The 23325-nt window shown below is 43.3% G+C and overlaps 1 long non-coding RNA gene across 5 annotated transcripts in view; it reads left to right on the forward strand.

Moving 5' to 3' along the window:
• The window catches only part of LOC147581083 (uncharacterized), a 186345-nt gene that overhangs the window by 152406 nt on the left and 10614 nt on the right, over positions 1-23325 (forward strand). For all 5 annotated transcript variants that reach the window (XR_015251392.1, XR_015251389.1, XR_015251391.1 and 2 more), the window contains 2 exons: positions 12606-13139; positions 21193-22634. This is a non-coding gene — a long non-coding RNA (uncharacterized LOC147581083). The remainder of the gene's footprint in view (positions 1-12605; positions 13140-21192; positions 22635-23325) is intronic.

The following is a 23325-nucleotide window of genomic DNA, read 5'->3' on the forward strand; positions in this document are numbered from 1 at the left end:
TTGCCTGCCTGCATCTCAACGTGACAGTTCCCACTAAGGAAAGAGGAAATAAGACTTCTATTCTTCCTTTGCCATGGTAAAACCAAACGTTCTGGATCCTCCAAGGCAGGCTCAAATCATTATGACTCCCTAATTTACCCTGGCTAAACTGAAAACTAAATGGAGCGTCCTTTTTCTGTGTGTGAGGAAAGGCTGACAGTGTTTGCTCAAGATATTTGCTAAATTACCTGAAAATTTTATCCTTACGGTCTTCTGAATAGACTGCAAACCTTACCTTGGGGTCTGAGTTTCTCATTCTTGGTGACTGAGTATTATTTTGGGAAACCCTAAGGGAGTGGATTGGCCTGAATATAACCTCTCAAAACACCTTGAAGGACTGGTTTAGGGACATCCATGCTGCAAAACTGAGACTCCCAGCAGCCACAGTGGCAGGAGCACATGTTTACGGACCATGAGTCTCTCTCCTCTGAGGTTATAAAACACCAGAGGATTTCCTCCTTTTTTACAAGCCCATGAGTCAACAGCTCCTGTGTCAACAGCTTTTTAATTTTTTTTTAAGTTTATTTATTTTTTTGAGAGAGACAGAGACAGCATGAGCGGGGGAGGGGCAGAGAGAATCCCAAGCAGGCTCCACACTGTCAATGCAGAGCCTGACGTGGGGCTGGAACTCAAAAAAACGTGAGATCATGACCTCAGCCGAAACCAAGAGTCAGACGCTTAACCGACTGAGCCACGCAGGCACCCCTCAACAGTTTTTTTAAAAAAATAATTCATATACAGGAAAATTTCCTTTATTTGGGCTAATATCAAGGGAGGACTGACTGAATTAGGAGCACAAATGATTTAAAGGATAAGTTGAAATAAAAGGAGTTTAACCCCAAATATGTGCCTGTATTAAAATAAGGCATGTCCCAAAATTTGTAAGTAATACACCCAACTCCTAGTGCACATAATATTCAGCAGAGGTTCATTAAAAATATTTGGCATCAGGGCATGTGGGTGGCTCAGTCAGTAAGCGTTCAACTCTCAGTTTGGGCTCAGGTCACAATCTCACGGTTCCTGAGTTCAATCCTGCATGGGGCTCTGCACCGACAACATGGAACCTGCTTGGGATTCTCTCTCTCCCTCCTTCTCTCTGCCCCTCCCCTGCTCATGCTCTTTCTCTCCTCTCTCTCTCAAAATAAATAAATAAACTTAAAAAAAATATTTGGCATCAACGGCTTAAAGTACAGGTGTTCTGAAATGCTGAAAAGCCACTGTGTTCTCAGTGATAAAATACCTCTTCAGTTTTATTAATTGGAGAAGAAACTCCCAACTTGCTGCTGAGTGATTCTGTTCTGACGGATGGACCGTGAAAGGGAACTATGACAAAACCCCAAATGTGTTTGGGGCATGTTTTCTTGAGAGAGCATTCACATGATCTCCACCGTCTGAGACACCCTTGCTTCTTGCGCAGTGGCCAACATATGAAACGTGTCTTTTTTATGGAAAAAAAATTACAGATCCTTTTGGAAAATACATAATTGGTGGAACACTAAAGGAAACCATACTTGCGAGTGACCCTTGGTTTTAGTTTTTTACCTGGATGCAGAAACACATTGAGGGGAGTAAGCACCCATGAGGAGTCCGATGGAAAATGGTGCATCTGAAATGCTTCTAATGCAAAAACAATGCCTCTATATCCTTCTGTCGGCAAAGGAAGGTCACTGGATTGCTCCCACCCGGTGTGAGCCTCCCTCTTGGCCTCTGATTCCCCTTGTTACCCATGACGTCCGCCGGCCAGGAGGAGAGCAGAGTCTGTGGCTGCACGCACAGTCCTGTCTGAGGCAGTTCAGGCAAATGAACTGAAGAGGCATCGTTTTCTCAGAGCTGTCCCCACCATCACTTTTGTCTAAAAACTGTATGTTTTGTTTGAGTATTGTTTTAAAAAACAGTTCGCCCTAGAAGAGATATTGGCCTTTTTAGAAAACCGCTTCTGGCACCAACCAAGAGATTCTGTGGCTCTAAGCTCTTTGAGAAGGCAGCGTACGGAGAGCCGAGAGCCGGCAGAAACAGCGATGGTTGCTAAGGGAACAATTGAATTGCTGACACAGAGACAGATGATGGGGCTGAAAACTCTTTTTTTCTTCTCCTGCCACATGGAAAAGAAAGCAGATGAGTCAGAGGGAATGGTGGACGCTCCTTTCTGCCTGTTAAGAAAGCTAAAAAAAAGGCCGGCATTGCCTACTAGCCTGAAGGGAAGAGTCTAGTGGTGGTTAAGGCAGAGAAAAGCTGAGAGCAACTGGAAAGTTGGGGATAAGCCCGCGAAGCCTGCGGAGAAAACACCACCTACTAATAAGAAGCGCAGAAGGCACTTAATCACATGTGCATATACGCTTCTTTGAACGTCCTCTCCTAAATACTTGGAAATATTGTTGATCGGTTAATTTATTTACTCAGGTACCATTCTGTTGCCATTTTCGAGAGCCTGTTGTTTCTTTAAACACCTTTTTTTGAGGTATAAGTACGTACCTTAAAATCCATCCCTTGTACCCATGGAGTTTAATGATTTTTAAAGTAATTTTAGAGAGTTTTGCGTCCATTTTCCCAATTCAGTGTTAGAACATTTCCATCTCGCCAAAATGTTCCCTTCTGCTGGTCCACAGTCAATTCCTACAACAGCCCCAGGCAAACTAATGATCTGTTTTCCATCTCTATAGATTTGCCCTGTCTAGAAATTTTATCTAAATGGAATCATATGATCTGCAGTCTCTTGTATCTGGCTTATTTCATTTCACAATGATGTTTTTGAGGTTCATCTGTATTGTACCATGAATCAGTAGCTCATTCTTTTTTAATATTGAATAATATTCCATAGTATTACATATCGCATTATATATATGATTATATACATGTGTTTTATGTATCACGTTTTGTTTATCCATTCACCAGTAGATGTTTGGATTGATTGGATTGTTTCCAGTTTATGGTGTTTATGAATAATGCTGCCATGAACATTCATTCATGTCATACAAGTCTTTGTGTGGACATACATTTTCATTTCTCTTGGGTACATACCTAGGAACAGAATTACTGGATCATATGGTAAGTATATGTTTAACTTGTTAAGAAACCACTAACTGTTTCCAAAGTGGTTTTCACCATTTTACATTCCCATCAGCAATATCTGAGGGTTCCATTTTCCTTATGTCCTCCATCTACATTTGGTATTGTCAGTCTTTTTGATTATGGCTCTTCTAATGGGTGTGTAGTAATATCACATTGTAATTTTCAAGTGCATTTCCCTAATTACTAATGACATTAAGTATCTCTTTATGTTGTAAAGGGGTTTATTAGGAAAAATATTTGAAATAATAGAATTTTGAGTGGGAAATCTGAAAACCAATAGACTATGAGTTAAGGCAAATGTCTGAATATTTGCCATTAGGGCCTATAGGACTGTTTCTCATTGTAAATTGCTTGCATCGGAATCACCCAGAGTGTTTGTTTAAAATGCACACCCTCCCTCACCTGCAGAATTGATGCCTGTGTAGGGGTTCCAAAGCCTATGTTTTTAACTGCCCCTTCCCTGGTTGATTCTTTTTTTTTTTTTTTTTTTTTGAGTTTATTTATTTATTTTGAGAGAGAGAGAGAGAGAACAAGCAGGGGAGGGGCAGAGAGAAAGGGAGAGAGAGACAAAATCTCAAGCAGGCTGTCAGTGCAGAGCTCAATGTAGGGCTCGAACTCACGAACCACGAGATCATGCACTGAGCTGAAATCAAGAGTGTGCCGCTTACCTGACTGAGCTACCTAGGTGCCCCTCCCTGGTTGATTCTTATGCACATGGGAGTTTAGGAGCCAGCAGCCTTCACCCAAGGTATTTTTGCTCATCTGGTGACTGTTACATGGATTGTAGGTTCAGGACTTTCCACTGCTATGTGAGGGCCCGAAGGAATGAGTAGCCCTTTAGAACTTTGGCTCAAGCATCATGAACTCAGTGTGTAAACCTTCAAGAAAACCATCTTTCTGACTCTAGATTTCTTCTCCTCGACATGGAAAAATTACAGCTCATCAGACACAATGTACATAATCGTTGCGTGTTATTAGAATTGCAAGAACCTGGTTCCTCGTTGCGTGTTATTAGAATTGCAAGAACCTGGTTCCTACCTCTTTCATAAGGTAGGATAGAAGAACACAGACCCGAGATTGTCCATAGAATTAAGTGCACTGAGCTCAACCATAAAAATACAGTCTTGACCAAGCTCACAAAAACATTAGCCGTTTTCAACAAGGAAAGCCCTGTTTTAGGAACATTTCCAGAAGGAATGTTTTAGCTTTGTCATTGGGTCAAATAAAAACTCATTAGTGTATGGCTTCAGTCTTTCCCTTAGAATTGAGTCTGGTGGTCCAGGATGGATGCAGCGTCCTAATCAATGTCACCAATTCCTCAGATACCGTGAATGCTGGCCGACCTAAATGATTTAAAAACTCTCTTAGGGGTGCCTGCCTGACTCAGTTGGAAAAGCATGTGACTCTTGATCTCAGTGTCGTGAGTTCAAACCCCACATTGGGTGCAGAGGTTGTGTAGATAGATAAATAAACAAAGTTCAACAATAAAATAAAAACTCTCTTAGGCTTGGGGTTCTTTATCATCACTAGGTCATGTTGTATGCATAAGTTTGTAAACACTATTGGTGTCACCCAGGAAATAAGAACAGAAGTCAAAAATGCCACAGCCAGGCCAGGCTTTGGCAGGATATTTCACTTTAAAAGGACGGTTTGGGACTCAACAGGACACATTCTTTGTACACTGTGATAATGGCTTGGAGCAGAGAGTATTGATAAAACTGGTAGAAAAAGGTTCAAAGAACTTTGAGTGGAGGTGGGGCTGATGATTTGGAATTTTACCAAGAAGCTGCTTTTCTTTCCATAAAGGGAAGGCTAAAAAGGGAATCATCCCATTTGTACTTCAAACTAGTTTTAAATATATTAGGAAAAAAATACGTACACACAACAAACCTCCTACCCAGACACCCTCCCACTGGCTGGTAATTCTATTTAAATGATCCGTGGGTGGCATCCTGGGCAGCCAGTACATCATTGTGCTACTCTGTACCTCCAGGGACATTCGGAGTGTGTGCACGTGACAGCAGGACTGAGTCCCGCCTCTACCCATGCTCTCTGTGGGACCCTTTCCCTCCAAGTGGCTACTTAGAGGCTTTGTGCAAGAGAATTCCTTCGCAGGAACCCAGAAATGAAAACATTTATGGAATTACTCTGCACAAATTACTTGGCACTGAAAATCGGAACAATTAGCAAACCTTTGTGACGAAGGAATGTTGAACGTGAAACAACTTGAAAATGGAGTAAAAATGGACCTATTATTCTTTGACTCAATTAGAGCTCACAAAAATCTATTCAATATGCTTTTGCCAAACCATATATTTATCTGTGCATTTGGAGAGGAGAGGCTACTCCCAAGCAAGGCCCATTCACTCCAGCCCTGCCCCTCACCAACCTTGGAAGGAAAGGAACAAGCAGTGCCTTCAAATGGATGAGAACTGGCTCGGGGACACGATATCTTGTACACACGTAAAACCATGCCAGTAACCCTGGGTTATTTTTTGTAATGGTCGCAGATTTTTAAAGAAATTAACGATAGAGGAATGGATCATCTGAAATAATGCAATTTAGTAGTGTGACTTTCTTTTCTTTCAGATAAGTCCAAATTATGGCCATACTGTTCCCTGTATTTGTCCAGATGGTAAACTAGAGACGTTGGTTGGAAGTGAGCTTTAAAATTGGCACAAATTTAAAATTTCTGTCCTCCTAAAACAAAAATATCAAGTGGCCTGGTAATAATTTCACATTTTCAAAAGGCTATGAAATCCTTTTCTAGCTTGTCGATCCATATTATTTTTAAAATGTAATCCGTATAGTTATCATTAACGTCCACCCTCTGGGGAATGAGTAACCAGTGACTCAAAGCTGCCACCAGAACTTGAGGGGGCTATAAAGGCGCTGTGGGCCTCACTCCTTCCGTGCAAGTCGGGGATCCCTCCTCTTCCAACTTCTTGTCAGCTAGCCCGAAATCACTGCATGTCAAGTATGTGCAAAAAAATGGCACTGGAGAGCTGTGTCCTTGCCCTACAGTGATCATTGGCCAGGGACTTCTTTTTCGTATTGTTTTCTTCTATCACTTCTTTCTCTATCTCTTTAGCTCTCTGTCTCTGTCTCTCTGCATTTGTTTTTCCTTTGAGAGTCATCTTTGCAGTAATGCAAATACTTATTTTTATCCCTCAAAATTTTCTGATTCTTAGAATATACAAATTGGCAGTGTCTTGACATTTATGTGTATAAAGTTTTTTTCTGTTTCAGCTTTGAGTATCTTCCATGTTAGGACTCTCTTTTTGGGGGGAAGGGTAATTTTTAAATTTTGAAATAATTTCAGAATTTCTGAAAAGTTGCAAGAATAGTGCAAAGAATTCCCATACACACTTTACCCAGATTCTCCAATGGTTAACATTTTCCCACAGTTGCTCTATCATATTCTCTCTGCGTCTATACATATTTATTAGTTTTTGGCTGAACCATTTGTGAGTAAGTTGCAACACGATGATGCCCCTTTACTCTTACATACTTTAGTGTGTATCTTACCATGAAAAGTACTGCACTTCAATGCTGAAAAAAGAAAAAGCAGATAAGCAAAAAGAAGGAAATTAAAATCCATCTGGATTCTTTCTACCCAGAAATAAGCATTTTGCTGTATATTCTTTCAGTTCTTTTCCATGCACATATTCAAATTCCTTACACAAATGTGACATTATGTATACAATTTTAAGCCCTGCTTTTAGAGGCTACATAGCACAATGGAAGAGCTCTGGTCCTGGAGTCAGCCTGGGTTCAAATCCCCTGTGTACTACTCACTATCTGTATTCATTTCCTGTGGCTGCCATAACAAATTACCACAAACTGGGTAACAGAAATTTATTCTCTCACAGTTCAGGAGTCCAGAAGTCTAAAACCAAAGTGTAAGCAAGGTTGGTTCCTTCTGGAGCTCTGAGGGAGAATCTGTTTCATACCTCTCTTTCCTAGTTTCTGGCAGCTGCCGGCAACCCTTGACATTCCTCGGCTCATAGAGCTGATTCCTCCAGTCTCTGCCTCCATGTTCATGTAGACTTCTACCCTGTGTCTCTACATGTATAAAACTCTCTCCTTTCTCACACAAGGGTACCAGTCATTGATGAATCCAGTATGACTTCATCTTGCGATCCTTAATTAATTACCTCTGCAAAAACCCTATTTCTAAATTAGGTCACTTTCTGAGGTTCTGAGTGGACATGAATTGCAGGGGGCCACTGTCTATCTCACTATATGAGCACTATGTTCATGGATAAGAAAGTTTACCTTTCCGAGTGTAAATTCCTGGGGTGTTTTAAGGATTAAATGTAATAGGGGTGCCTGAGTGGCTGAGTCGGTTAAGCATCGACTCTTGGTTTTGGCTCATGTCATGATCTCACTGCTCATGACATCAAGCCCCGAATCTGGCTCTGCGCTGACAGTGCGTAGCCTGCTTGGGATTCTCTCTCCTTTTCTTTCTGCCCCTCCCCCACTTGTGTTCACGCTCTCTCTCAAAATAAACTTAAAAAAATGTATTTACACACATAAAGCAATTAGCACAATGCCTAGAACATGTTAAGCATTCAATAAATGTTAGCCATTGATTTTGGCAACATAACATGATTATAACATAATTTATTCAATCAGTAACCTCTTTGTTATTTAGATTTTTTCCGGTTTTTTGCTATGATAAGCTCCTAATAAACATCCTTGTGACTTAAATTTTTGTAAAATTTTCACACATTTATGATTCTTTCCTTAGCATAAATTCGTAGGCATAGGACAAAAAATTCTAAGCCTTTTGATTTAACAATTCCTTTCTTGGACCACATGGTTTTATGACTGACTTTCATTGTCCGTTTTGGGAAATCATCTTTTGCACAGCGGTCTGGAGACCTAACTCAGTTTTTCCCTAAATTACCATTCCTGGAAATACACACTATGCTAAAGGTCTGATAATGTTGGTGCCTGTTCACTAGGTGACTCTCCTCCCCAGCGAGCACATGTGGCCTTGGAGGAGAAGCAGAGCAGGACGTGTCCCTGGGGCAAGGCTGGGTGAGCATGAGAGGTACCAAATCTGAAGCAAAGCCACTGGATTCTGCAAAGCAGTTTTGAACACTCAGGTAGACGGTAAACCACAACAACCGTGGCAGGAAAACAGCCTGCCACAAATAAAAGCCTAAAGCTCCAGCTGACACTCTGGTGTTCACGTCTTAATAAGAAATTGCTCAGCAGTTCAAACATCCTAGTTCAAAGCCCTCACCACACGTGGAGGAGCCTGAGAGGCCATCTTTCCGGGGTAACCCTCAGGCCACAGGTGACTCCCGGCCGACTTGTCAGCCCCCTTCCCTCTTCCTCCTCCTCCCGGGCACAGGGGGAAGTAGTTGGCAAAGCAGAAAAAGGACAGGGCCTTATGCAGTGTTTCCTGCTGCAGCTGGAGGATTTAGGTTTCCAATTTTAATTCCGCTCTCCCTTTGGTCAGCACACAGAAAGAGGTTCATACAAATGCACCTGCAAACCAGGTCAGAAATAAAATGACTGCAGGCACGCTAAGGCACCCATATTTGACAGTTTCCTCTTGGAGCAAACACACAAACCTTTAGTCAGCTTCTTTTGACCACAATTAGAAAATATTACCAGTGTAGGTGACCACAAATGGTATTTAAAAACATCTTGACAGTTTGGTGGGGGGCGGGGGGTGCAAAACAGAAATACTCCCCCCCACACACATGCATACATACATACACGCCAAGCTTTACTCCACCTCCCACACAAAACTACTTTTGATTGATACACTTTTTTAAAATAATGTTTGAAATAGTTCTAAAGTCATGAATTTGGGGGTGAGTGGATCTATCTGAAAAATCTATATTTAGCTTTGCAAAGGGTTTATGAAAACTTGTTTTTATTTTGATTGTTGTGGGTTCACGCCCCTGGAGTTTCGTTTTGACTTTTTGGGTTAAATGAATTTCAAAATGAAACTCTTCCAGTTGTCAAAATTTCCCCCAAGTTTTAATTTAAAAACTGGAGGCTTTCTTATTCCATAGGTTCTGGTTATTAGTCTTTCTCCAGAAGTCCTCTCCTCTCCTGGTAGCAAGCTGACCATATCCTTCATGCTGTGTGTTTAATGCCTTTCTCTTTCTTAATGCCTTGGGAAACAGCAACCAATTGCCAAGGGAAAGCCCTTGGTTGAAGTGTCAAAAGAGTTGAGCCCATATTCTTTCTTTCTTTTTTTTTTTTTTTTTTGAAGATTTTGTTGTTAAGTAATCTCTACACCCAATGTTGGGTCAAACTTACAACCCCAAGATCAAGAGTCACATGTTCTACCTACCGACTGAGGTATCCCAGAGCCCCTTGAGCTCTTATTCTTGTCGTGAGTGGCAAAGCAAACTTTATCAGAGCCTTGCCTCAGTTTTCCCACTGGAGAAATGGAATGCAAATATCTCCTCTCTATTTTTAAGGGTGCTGTGACCAGAAAACCGGGTTGAACTTTAGTGTCAGTTAAGGAATAGTATTCCTCCTACGTGAAAGTTGTTGTCATAGGAAGGGATTCATCCACCAAATATTTTTACAAGCATTTGAGGCTTCAGGACTTGATATCGGAATCTACAAAGTGTGAATTCTTGCTACTCCAGAAAGGTACAGCCACACACAGGTCCTCTGGTTGGCAATGAGAAGGATGAATTATTAAGCCAATCTAAAAAGATAATAAGGTGAATGAGCTAAACAACACTCTATACTTCCCTCTATTATCACAATTTATTAGGATTACTTTTTTCATGCCTGTTAAACATTATGTAAAATGTTTAATAAGCTACAACTATATTCAGCTAAATACAGCTATATACATTTCCTATTGCTGCTGTTATAAATTACCATACGCTGAGTGGCTTTAAGCACAATGAAACTTATTATCTTTCAGTGTGGGAGGTCAGAAGTCCGAAATCAGTGTCACTAGGCTAAACTCAATGAGTCAGCAGGGCTGTGCTCCTCTTGGAGGCTCTGGGGGAGAATCAGTTTGCTGCCTTTTCAGCTTCTAAAAGTTGCCTAGGTTCCTTGGCTCCTGGTCCTGTATTTCTGTGACCTCTCATAAGGACCTTTCTGATTACATTGGGCCCACCTAGATAATTCAGAATAATCTCCCTATCTTACGATCCTTCACTTTGTTACTTCTGCCAAGTCCCTTCCTTCATTTAAGGTAACAACATACTTGCAGGGGTCAGGATGAAGACATCTTTGGTGGGCCCATATAAAAGCAGGAACCCAATCTCCCCTGCTCTGTGTTGATCCCATTACCTAGCACACACCTACGTCACAGCAGGCACTTACTATATACATAGAATGAACAGAAGAAATAGATTATGCCTGCTGTTGGCAGTTCAGTCCATCAGATGCTTATTGAACACCTACTACGAGCCAGACCCAAGGGGCACAGAGCTGTCCTGGAGCGTACTGCCTGACAGGCAGACCGTCAAGGAGGAAACTGAAAGGAGCAACAGCAAGCCTGGTTGTCCAGAGCCCGAAAGAGCAAGGGCACCTTAATAATTCTGTCTGTATCCTTGCAGTTTCCTCCTTTAGCTATTGGCTGCTGTCTTCTTGAAGAATTCTTTGAACACATTCCCCTTGGCAAATGTGATTAATTATATTCACATTTATTTCTTTATTTCTAGTCCACCCCCCCCCACCTCTGGGTACTCTTCTGATGTGCCTAGAATTTCTACTGAGAATTATTAAAAGAATCAATGATCAAGTCTCAGCAGAACCTCCCCATCCCCACCCATGTGCCCCACTCAGGGAAAGCTCAGGGGGCTTCAGGGAGGTCTGAAGTGCAGCTCAGAACCACAGAATAGGTTAAATGGGTTTCCTGAGCCAGGCTGGGAGCCTAAGCACTGTAGCTTATTGGTTTTATGTGTAAATGCATTTCAAATTTCAAATAGTGCGGATACACATGTGACCCTTCAGAATATACCTGTTAGCAAGTTACAGATGCCTGCTCATGCACCAGTGTCCAGAACCTGAATTTCCCTGACTCATTTCAGAGCAACTCAGGTGAGTTACAGAGTACCATATGGTTTAAAGCCTTTTCTACAGGAGGCCTTCTGGTTTCAGAAGGACTGTGCAGATGCAGGCCTTCTAAGGATCCAATAGCCATCATCCGTCTAACTTAAACTTGGGGCTTTTTGCATTTCTCCCCTTTCCCCTTCTCTCTGTCTCTCTCTCTCTCTCTCTGTCTCTCTCTCTCTCTCTCGCAGTATGAAAGGGAGTCCAGTTTATCTAATATTTAAGCAGCAAGTTTGGAGGAGAAGTCAATGGGAGGCTGAGGACAGAGAGCTCCAGAAGCTCCAGTGGCCACAGAGGACAGAAGTGGGATATACCAGTGGCTGGTGGGGCCAGGTCTAGATGCAGGTCACTTGAAAGATGAGGACTGTCTGGTATTTGCAAACGCACATCTTCCCTCCCCTAAGGGCACTGGGTTCTTGCAGAAATACATATTTACCCATTTTTGAAAGGTTGATGGGTCTTCCTGGAGTTTGAAAAGATGCCTCTGTTGTTCAAAAGGTATGAGTTACGTTGTGAACACATTTGGTTCAAGTTTAGTCTTGAAAGCTTTTCCTCTACAACTTCTCATGTCCTATTAGCTGATAGCACTCCTGAGCATGAATGTTTTTGTGCTGCTGCCCTTTCACTGGTGGAAGTTGGAAAAAATACAGAGTGCTAATCCCACGCACCTGCTTTCAATTCTGCCCACATGGTTTTGGAGTAGGAGGTCTGTTCGCTCCGAATATTTCTACACAGTTTTCAAAACCTGCATTTTTCCATGCTAACACATCTCCGCTTGTCGGCACCTAATTGAACACACACACCCACCCCATGTGTTCACATGCTTACCCTTTACCTTCTCAGAGTCTGTGAGTGTGTGCTAGGATGACCACTAGATGGCAGTATTTGAAACACTCCCTGCGTGCTCAGGTGAAGGAAGTTTGACAACTACCCAGAGCTGGGGTTCCCAGATATTAATCTGTAGAATTTTTTAAAAAGAAAAAGGGGAACACTACATAGGCTTGTCAAGTTTTTGTTTTTACAGGGAACATGATTAAGATATAAATCAACTTCCACTCGGGGCGCCTGGGTGGCGCAGTCGGTTAAGCGTCCGACTTCAGCCAGGTCACGATCTCGCGGTCCGTGAATTCGAGCCCCGCGTCGGGCTCTGGGCTGATGGCTCAGAGCCTGGAGCCTGTTTCCGATTCTGTGTCTCCCTCTCTCTCTGCCCCTCGCCCGTTCATGCTCTGTCTCTCTCTGTCCCAAAAATAAATAAACGTCAAAAAAAAAAAAATAAAAAAAAAAATAAATCAACTTCCACTCTTTCCTGAGAGAAACATTTTAACTATAAAGAAATAGGAAAGATGGAATCTAAACATTGGGGATTTTTCTCTAAACCTAACAAATGTAGCTTTATGGAAAGCTGACCACATTGTCCTTTTGTCTTCATTTTGATGCCAACCAAGGAAAGTGTCATCATGGACAGCATTTGGGAAATAAACCTAGAGGACAATTTGCAATTCCAGGATGGTTTCCTTGAGTGAAATCAAGATCCTTGGGCTGCACTATCTTATCTCCAAATTGACCCTGAGACCTAAGGATTTCCATCGAGAGGCACAAAAGAGAAGCAACAATTGCACTTGATCAAACCAGATTTGATAAAAGTAAGAAGCGTGTATCCAGACGACTACCTAGGAATCCCTTCACATATGCTGGCTGTGTTGCTGAGCTACCTGCCTGATCATCTGGACTCCTTCGGTCTTCCTTTGCTTGTCAGGATCAAAGAGGATCAGTGTCAAGCCTCCCTGGCCTTCGGGATGAGCCCATCTAGGTGAACTTCTGCTGAGACAGGCCTGCAGGATCTTCATGCCGGTCCCAGGTTGCTGTGTGAGGGCGGCACCAACCCAGACCCTCCATCTTGGCATCTTGCTCTTACTCACCAAAGAATTCTGCAATAGAACATGGGGCCCTATCTGCGTGCCCCCTCTTCTGTGGCAGAGGTAGGATGAGACACCATGCACTGTGAAAGGAGGTGCTAAACACAAATATAGTGAGACAAAGTATAGGCTTTCAATCAGAGAGATCTAATTCTAGGGCGTGGACAAATCACCTCACCTGTCTAACCCTCAGCGTCCTGAAGATCAGGAGAATAATAGTGTATACCTCTCAGTCACAGTCTGACTAAATGAGGTGATCTGTGTTAAGTGTGTAATACAGTACTTACTGTGTGCTCAATATGCATTAACAAATATTAATCATGTAATCAATTTCGGTGCAGGGTGCTCCTTTCTAGAGACAGGCAGGCTGCTTCACCCCCAAAGATGCCTTTCTACGGCATGTGAATACTGCACATACTGTTTTGGAAGAAATTTGCTCCTCGTAAATCTCCACTTCTGAGTCTCTGATTCCCTTTGAACAGTTCTTTCTCCGTAGCAGGTCACATCACTGAGAGTGACTGGGACGTTAAGCAGCCTGAGGATGCAGAAGACCCGGGATGTCTCCTTCTAGGACCCCAGGCAGCTCTGCCTACTCACAGGGATGGCAGCAACTTGGTATTCAGAGTGTGGGGAGTTAAGCTTTTCCCTCATTCACTGTACTTTATTCAGTAGAAAGTCCCGCAGCTGGTATCTCCCCAGCAAAACTATGCAGCCTCTGGTAAGGTTGGAGAGCTCAGAGAAAACTCCAGATAACCAAACACACTGAAACTGATACTGCGACACTGGAGTTGTGGGTTGACTAAGCCCAGCCCGGTTAGGAAACCCCTCGCTTGTCACTGCCACAGTAGTGGATGGAAATTGGTCTCTGGAAGGCTGTGCTTGTACTGCCACCTAGTGGCTAAAAAAAGCCAGACTCGGTCTGGGGAGGAACCTGGACCCCACAGTCAGACCCAGCTGGGCAGTTACTACCAAGAACTAACATCTTCCTTAAGGAAATTTTGTTCACAGCTTTGCAAGCTAACCCCCTAACTTAATTTAATTTAATTTAATCCCATCGTGCCCCTAAAGCACTGCAACACTATGAGATTCAAGGTAGAGCCAAAAGACCAGCCTGGGAGTCTAAAGGCTCATTTGAGTCACTAGCTTATTGTATAGCTTTGGAGAAGTGGCTTAAACCTTCCATTTCCTCTCAGAAAAGTGGAAATTAACAATACCCAGGTTTAGTGGCTGTGAGGTTTACACCCCTTTATAAACTGCATGATGTTCTCCCCTGACATCTTGCTCCCCCACGACCTGGATTCTGCCTTTGTAAACCCCATGCCCCACCCTTCAGTAAAACCAACCAGCCAACCTCCTCTTATTCCCCAGGAAGTGAAGACCCCTCTCCCTTGGTAGTGCTAAAACAGAAAATTAAACAAACAAACAAAAAAAGTGGGAAAGATCCAGTCCAGAATGTGCTCATGGAAAGAGCTCACAATAAAAAGAGTCAAGGTCTACCTCTGCCATTCACAGCCACCCATTTACCGGGATAACACTTCATTTAGAGGACAACATACACTCTGAGGTGGGTTGGCAACAGACAGGACATACTGAGTTTATATGTAGTGGTGGCCCCCTAAGTGGACACCAAGGACTCTGCTTGTCTTCCCCAGCCTGGGGCCTGGGCCTGGGCATTCATGTGTGACCTGGAAGGGAGGGGGCATTCTCAGAACAACTTTCTGCCTGGCTCAGCCCATTTGATCTCTGAAATCCTCCCAGGATCTGAGATTCTTCAAACCTTTCAGGGCTCCCCTAGGCTCAGTCCCCCCGCCTCTCGTTCTCCATGGGGCTGGCTGTAGCTGTGAGTGAGTCCTGTGTCCCTGGCTGACCTCTAGGGCAGAGATCTCCCAAATTACTTGATTGTCCGCCCCATCTGTAAAATCATTTTCAGCATGCACCTCACTATGAATATTTGTGTGTGTAACTATATTAATATATCATGCATATTGCAGGACATTTGCAAAAAATTGATAATCTAAAGGGGTGGGAAATTAATACATAATGTATCATCACTCCTATGCCCTAGAGTGCATGCAGGTCTGGGTGGATCTGGACCCTTTCTCTGACTGGAAGAGCTGTAGCCCAAGCATAGGGAGTTTATATCTCATGAGCGGCATTAGATAAGAAAAGCTGGACACACAAGACAGATCCTTTCCTGAAGTCCCCACATAAACTGAAGCTTAGGAAGACATTTGCTGGGAAAGTTGTCAAGGTATGAGGAGGAAGCACAATTCTCCTCCTAAAATACACGGTCCTCAGGGTGTCTCAGAAGAGCGTGGCCATGCAGGATGGAGAAGCCCAGACACAGGTCACTAGCTTTCTTGTCCTGTCACAGGATCTTCTGAATCTCCTTAGAGGACTCTTGCCATGACTTGCTGAAATACAGAACAGCTCTCCAGCATCTAATGGATACAAGAATTAATGGTTCATTTACATACTCTGTATCATTTAACCCCCAAAGCAATCCTGAGAGATCAGTGAGAGATCAGTGAGGCCCCATCGCATAAGGAAGCTGAGGCAGGGAGAGGTGAAGTAATGCCCCAAAGACCCCGTATCTCGTCAGAACCAGGGTCTCCCAATTGCTAAACCCCCCAGATTCATCATACAAATTCAGAATAGTCACCTCTTGATAATAAATTAATATAAAATCAGTTAACATTTATGGATTGCTTAATCTTTGTAAAGGCTTAACTGCTGCATTTGTTCCTCACAAAAGCATTATGAATTGGTTCAATTATTTAAAAAGGAAACTCAGGCTTCGTGAGGTAATTTGTTCAGAGTTGCCAGTTCTGTGAAGTTGTGAATATGTGATGTCTGACCTCAAAGCTGGAAACTGTAACCATTACTTCCTTCCCTAAGTCAGTCTGGCTCTGCTGACCGGGAGATGGGAATGCCAGACCCAAAAGCAGCGTTCAGAGATTGCGGAAGCTTCTCCCACCCCTGAGTACTGCCTGTTCTGGGAAGGGTTTATTGGAAGGGGTTTCTATTAAATAGAATTAGTCTATCTAATTAGAAGGCAGGGCAGAGCCAGGAGTTCCTGTTCAGAGTCCATGTGAATCTCTCAACTTGTTTTCTTGCTATGAAATGGAGAGGCTGGACAAAATATTCCCCAAGATCACCTTTACCTCTGGGGCACCTGGGTGGCTCAGTCGTTAAGTGTCTATCTTCAGCTCAGGTCACGATCTCACGGTTTGTGGGTTCAAGCCCCACTTCAGGCTCTGTGCTGACAGCTCAGAGCCTGGAGCCTGCTTAGGATTCTGTGTCTCACTTTTTCTCTGACCCTGCCCCACTTGCATTCTGTCTCTCAAAAATGAATAGATGTCAAAAAAAAAAAAAAAGATCGCCTTTACCTCCAATTTCTATGGTTCTAGAAGACAGAAATGGACATTTTTGTGTGGAGAGGGGACATCTGAGAACAAGGATACTCTCGCTGTTTAACATGGAGTCAATTCTGCTCCTTGCCTGGAGGACAGTAACCCCCCAACCATGTTCTCTAACTTCTAAGCACATGCTGTTTGTTCTTTTTAATTTAAGTATCATGTAAACAAAATCAGTCCTTCATTTAATTCCTGAATTTTAGGGAAATATTCTTTTTTTTTTTTTAATTTTTTTTTAGCGTTTTTATTTATTTTTGAGACAGAGAGAGACAAAGCATGAACGGGGGAGGGACAGAGAGAGAGGGAGACACAGAATCAGAAGCAGGCTCCAGGCTCTGAGCCATCAGCCCAGAGCCCGACGCGGGGCTCGAACTCACGGACCGTGAGATCGTGACCTGAGCTTAAGTCGGACGTTCAACCGACTGAGCCACCCAGGCACCCTGGGAAATATTCTTTATCTTTGGAGACTCCTTGGTTTCAGAGTATGGGACTTAAGAATATCAAACAATACTCACATGGCCTTGTCCTCTGTGGGTGGTTTTTTCTTCAGCAGCAATGAAACCAGAGTTTTACCCCAGAATGTACCAAGTCCCCGAAAGACAAAATTTGGGAGATATATTGAAATAACAGGTTCAAAAAGCCTTCCTAAGAGTTAATAGTCTGTAAACATCCTTTTAGCTAATTTTTGAAACTTATCAAGTGTTGTCTATGTTCACGAGGGAAACGTTTACAAATATAAAAATCTAAGCTGGTTTAGAAACTTCCCGTGATAGCTTGCTGCCTCTAACCTATGGCACAGGACAGTGAATTTGCAGTCATCCCCCAGACCACACCTGCCTGCAGGTCAGGGGCCATATCTCATACATCTTATTTTTCCACAGCCATGGTTCAGTGCTGTCCCTGTTTGTTGAACTGAATGGATTTTTAGGAAAGAGGAGTTCACAGGTTCGTTTAGTCCTGCTACTGGACAGATTTAATAGAATGTTATTTGCCAGCAGAGCTAAGATATTTTCAGGCACTGTGCTCCTCATAGGCGGGCAGATGTAAGGAGAGCTCACTAACTCCTCACTCACAGGCAGCAGGAAGGAAGAGCAAGATTATTGGGAGCCTCTGCAAGCAGAGGCTAGTTTGGTTCTGGAGGCTACTCCCTGCTCATTTTTTGGTATTTCAGCATGCCCACATCATACCAGAAATAGGCTGTAGGAACTGGCCACCCGTGAACATGTAACTGGGCCCAACCGCCACTGTGGATAGAAGAGTCTTCTTACACCATCGTCCACCTAAAAAGCAAGATGTGTTGCCTTTAGTCTCTGGGAGCTTGTGGTCTTCCATGTTGCAGGATATAAGGGTCATTATTAGGTGCTACCTACTCTCCCATCTTTCCAACTAATCTCCTCTCATATGAGCTAGAAGTTCCCACCTTTAGATTTTATTTTATATAGAGCTCTAGAGAGGAAAGAGGCTTAAGAGATCATATGCCTGCTTTGTTCAATATAGTAGCCATTGGCCACATGGGCTAGTGGCTACCTTATTTAAAGTATAGAATTAGAACATTGCCATCATCACAGAAATTTCTATCAGTTCTAGCAGACAAAAAGCACCCATTTTAAAGGCATAGAAGAGATTAGTCATCCAAGGTCCTTGGCAGAACTATGAGTGAAATCCAGCTTTCCATACTTGAAAGCTACTTCTTTCTTCACTACACTAGAAGAGGTGCCGTTTAAAATACCCAGGGAGAGGGGTGCCTGGGTGGCTTAGTTCGTTAAGCATCCAACCTCGGCTCAGGTCATGATCTCACGGTTCATAAGTTCGAGTCCCGCATCAGTCTCTATGCTGACAGCTCAGAGCCTGGAGCCTGCTTCGGATTCTGTGTCTCCCTCTGTCTCTGGCCCTCCCCCACTCACACTCTGTCTCTCTCAAAAATAAATAAATATTTAAAAAGTTTTTTAAAAAAACTAAAATGCCCAGGGAGAGGTGTTTTTTTTCCTTCCTTGATGGCATTTTAATTCACATCATCACAAGTTAACAGGACCAGCTAGTCCTCCCTGGATACAGTCAGGGCAGACAGTGTGGAGAGCCGGGTAGGATGAGTCACAGGAGATGAGGGTCTACCATGACTCAGGACATAGGACAGGCTAGCTCAGACACAGGATGTATGTTGTCCGTGTCTGTATTCCCAGGGCTTGGACCAGAACTGGGACTTCACTGTGCCAAAGGACATGAGCCAGGGGCAGCCCAAGTTGCTGGGTATCAAGCAAAGGGACAGTAAAGGAAGACTGGAGAGCTCTCACCAGTGTCTTCAGTAAGAAGTAGAGTGTTGCTGGGGCACCTGGGTGGTTGAGTCAGTTCAGTGCCTGACTCTTGATTTTGGCTCAGGTCATGATCTGTTGAGTTTGAGCCCCGAGTTGGGCTCTGTCCTGACAGTGTGGAACCCGCTTGGGACGCTCTCTCTCTCCCTCTCTCTCTCTGCCCCTCCCCTGTCCATACATGGATGTGCTCACTCTTGCTCACTCTCTCTCAAAATAAAAAAAATAAACAAACAAAAAATAAATAAACAAAAAAACAAGAAGAAGAAGAAGAAGTAGAAGTAGAGTGTCCCTGGTCAGTTTTTCACTTTGTTTTGTCTTGGCCGTCCAAATTTATGCTTTACTTATTGGGATGTGTGACACCATTCTGGAGCTGTTAACCTTTGCCTTAGTTCCTATCATATGATAGTAATGAATTTCAACTTATTGTGAAAACATAGGCCAGACATAGGTTGAAAGTTTTGTTTTATTTTGTTTTGTGTAGCTATAGAGCTGAGCCTTAAGAGTGTAGGATTAGAACTGGGTCTAATCTCCAGCACTTTTTGATCCTGGGCACCTCACTTAACATTCAGTATCCTCATCTGTGAAATGGGAGAACAGTAAGGATTCCTTGTCAGGATTGTTGAGGAGATCAACTGAGGTAATATTTAAGACAATGTGCAAAGCAGAGAGCTCAGTACAGGTGTTAATTAGTCATTATCTTTATTATTCCCTCATTTGGCACCTCCTTCATAGCAATTATGGTACTGAATTCTGGGTGGCCAGCATTACCTTAGGTTTACCAGATGTACGTTTCCCGCCCCACTCCCCCCCAGATTTATTGTGTTTAAACAATGGATGGATCTACCTTATATCTTTATTTGAAGATGATGTAGTCACAGTCTGGTTTTTGTGAGGCAGCACAGAATAGTTTAATGGTTCAATTAGCTCCTTGAGGAGATACATGGTGCTTGAGATATGCCAAATAAGCAGCATGCAACCTCTGTGGGGAGAAAAGAAGTCAGCCGACTTCTTGTGAAGACACAGCTTCCTGCAGAGCCAGATGTAGTTCACATTTTCCTCTTGCTTTTTCCCAATAGAAGTGCTCAGGGGGGATAAACTTTACTTAACCTAATTAATTTTAATCACAGCTTTCAAATCTCATACTGTGAAAAGAATTACAAATTGGAATACATTAATAGAAGCCATAGTTTATGCTGTAAGCTAATCATGAAATGTGCATTTACATTTTCTGCATGAGTTTGCAATTACCATTAAAATAAAATTCCGTTATGTCCTTTTAAATTACCAAAATGTGAAGAGCAGATTGAGCCAGGCCCATTTTTGTGCTAAATTACTAGAAGAATGTCTAAATTTCCAAGAATCAGACAGCTTCCTTCATTTGAGTTGCAGCAAGGAATGATTTTCAGTCATCTGCTCCAAGCTATTTCTGTTTTTAAATAATAATCTTTTAAACTAATTGTGCAAATGCTTCACCTGCTTTCATAGGTGGTCCATTGAGTTTGGTACAGAGGACAAATTATATATATTACATTATTATATATACATCTGTATAAATATCTGTGTGACTGTGTGCATACATACATGTGTCTATACACAAACAGGTGCATTTAGATCTATACATGTAATTTAGCTTTTAGTTTCCATGTAGGCTTTTATTTTATGGAGGTATGTATGGAAGTAAATGCTTCCTGGTTCCTCAAAGGATCTGAGGCAGTTTAGAGGAAACACAGAAGATGCAGTAATAAGATTTTAATAAAGAATAAGTTCCCAAGTCAGAAGACAATGGCAAGACGTCGGCAGAGTAATGTCATTGCCTCTACGTGTGTAGGGCTCAGCAGTCTTTTACCTCCTTTCACACACTTCCTCCCACTTGGTCCTGTGGTAGGCTGCACAGGGGGGATCGTCTCCATTTCACACATGAGGAGACTGAGTGTGTCAGCGAGGGAAAAGAGTGGGTCTTTCAACTGCAGTCTGAGGCTCATTCTACAGGAAGGCTCTGGGAATCTAGAATCACAATTTTTGAACTATGAGGTCAAGGAGGAACAGGTGGGCATGAGTGGTGACCACGTGCCAACAGCATCCTGGTATCTCGATATTAGTGATGGTGAGGTGCAGGCTCCCCAGGGTACTTTATGAAGCTTCAGCTGGTTTGTTGGCTATTTGGGTGGACTCATTTAGGCTTTAGTTTCCTGAGAATATTTTATATTGAATTATCCCTGGGGATGTTGCTAGTAGCTCACTGGCTGGTTCTCTAGCAAGGCACAGAAACAGCATCCCACAACAGCAGCAATAATTATAATAGCAGCTTCCAGTTATTGATTACTTACTGTGTCCAAGACCCTTTGTCATATTATAGTCTTCCCCTTCAGTGCTCTGTCTCCTTTTGTTCAGGTAAATATTCCATTGCTGCCGAAGTTTCTATTCAAGATGGCTTGAAGATGCCCACCAACCAGTTTGTCTACCTGTGCACATGCCAAGATCATGAGGGCTCTTACCCCTGGCTGGGCTACATGGAGGCAGAGGTACCAAGAGAGCCAGGACTCTTTTTCCAAGAGTGGTCCAATTCCAGATACTAGGTCTCCTTTAGATGCCAGCTTCTGACCTGCTTCCTCCTGGCCTAGGCCTTCCTTTATTCATGGCTGACATTACTTGCTTTGGAAGCAAACATCAAAAGAACCGGGGCGTCCGGGCGGCTCAGTCAGTTGAACGTCTGACTCTTGGTTTCAGCTCAGGTCATGATTGCACGGTTCCTGGGATCGATCCCCGCATCGAGCTCTGTGCTGCTGGTGCGGAGCCTGCTTGGGACTCTCTCTTTCCCTCTCTCTCTGCCCCTCCCCCATTCATGCTCGCTCAAAATAAATAAATAAAATGTAAAATATATATGTATCAAAAGGCCCTACCCTAGGATACCTCTGGCCCAAGCACAGAGCCTGGATCTCATTCATCATCATAAAGGACAGTGGACAGTGTATGGTACCTGAAGGCCTTGGGCTTTCAGATCATGCAGACCTGAGTGTGAACTCTGGCTTCACTGTGCACCCACTGGGAGGTTGGGTGATTTAGTGAAATGCTCTGCACTTCAAGTTCCTCATTTGTTAGCAGGGATTTATAGTCTGCTTTGCACAGGCTTTGGCTGAAGATGAAATGTGACAGCTGTGTAAAGCTTAAATATGGTCCCTGGCACATAGTCAGTGATAAGTACCCCCCCCCCCCCCGACTCTGAGGCTCTGCCCGGACCCTTGCCTGAGCTCCTGCTTCCTTTTTCTGTGCCCCTTAGTATCTTAATTCCTGTCACAGGAGGTATTTGGGCCTATTTTCTGAGCAAGTGCCAGCCGCACACCACCATTTCTACCTCCTTCTGCCCCACTTCCACCCTTCACTTCTAGGTCTGTGGAGCCAAACCTGAGGGTCCGGACTCCTGCTGGATGGGACCCTATGTCCCAGGGACATGGAAGATCCAAACACAGTCCTCTGGCAGACTCTGCACTATTAACTACTCATTTGAGGGCAGTGAATCCCCTGTGGTCTGTCTAGGGGGCAGGTGATCAAGACCGTGGCAACAAGGGCGTTAGACCTTGCTGCTCAAAGTGCGCTCTGTGGACAGCAACACTGGCATCACCTGCAAGCTTGTTAGAAATGCAGAATCCTGGGCCACTGAATCAGAATCTGCGTCTTAACAAGATCTCCGGTGATCCATTTTCTGGTGGATATCAAGGCTTGAGAAGCCCTGGACTGGACCCCAGAAGACAAGGGCCCCGGGAATCATTTCTACAAGAGAACGTGGATTCTTCATTCCAGGGATGAGCATTGGTTTCTAACAGAGAACCCAATAGGTATGTTCAAAACATGCATTAAAGTCAAACTTATCTGTGTAGGAGTCAGTTTTGTCTTCTTTCTAGGTTGTCTAAAGCAAACCTTTGAATCTTTCTCTAAGACTCACAAATAATACAGGATGCTGCTACCTTGCTTCAGATTAACTTGCTTGTCCTCATGCCATTCAGTTAAGTCTACCAGACCATACCTACCCCAGCCCTTTCCTATCATGGAAACACAATCACACACACAAAGGCTTACACATATACATAGATGCATACACATACATGGACATACATTACACAAACGCACACACTCAACAGGGGCCATGCCATTTCCCACTCCGGCACCTAAGCTTATGTTGTCTCATCTGCCTGGGATGCCTTCATGCCCTCATTTGGCTGAATTTTAGTCTTCCTTTAAGTTTCATTTAAAGTGTCAGTTCAGCGGTGCCTGGCTGGCTCAGTCAGAGGAACATGTGACTCTTGGTCTTGGGGTTGTGAGTTCGAGCCCCACGTTGGGTGTAGAGATTACTTAAAAATAAAATCTTTAAAAATAAAATAAAAAAGTGTCAGCTCAGCCAGAGTCACCACTTTGCTCCAGCAAGGGATTTTATACCACGGCTGTGTGATGGTATTTCTATCATCACCACATTGCATTACAACTGTTCTGTTTATGGCTTGATCATGTCCTGGAAACACTGAACCAAGT

Source organism: Puma concolor, chromosome B2 (assembly GCF_028749965.1).
Source record: "Puma concolor isolate L17-30 chromosome B2, mPumCon1.1.hap2, whole genome shotgun sequence".
NCBI classification, from domain to species: Eukaryota; Metazoa; Chordata; class Mammalia; order Carnivora; family Felidae; genus Puma; species Puma concolor.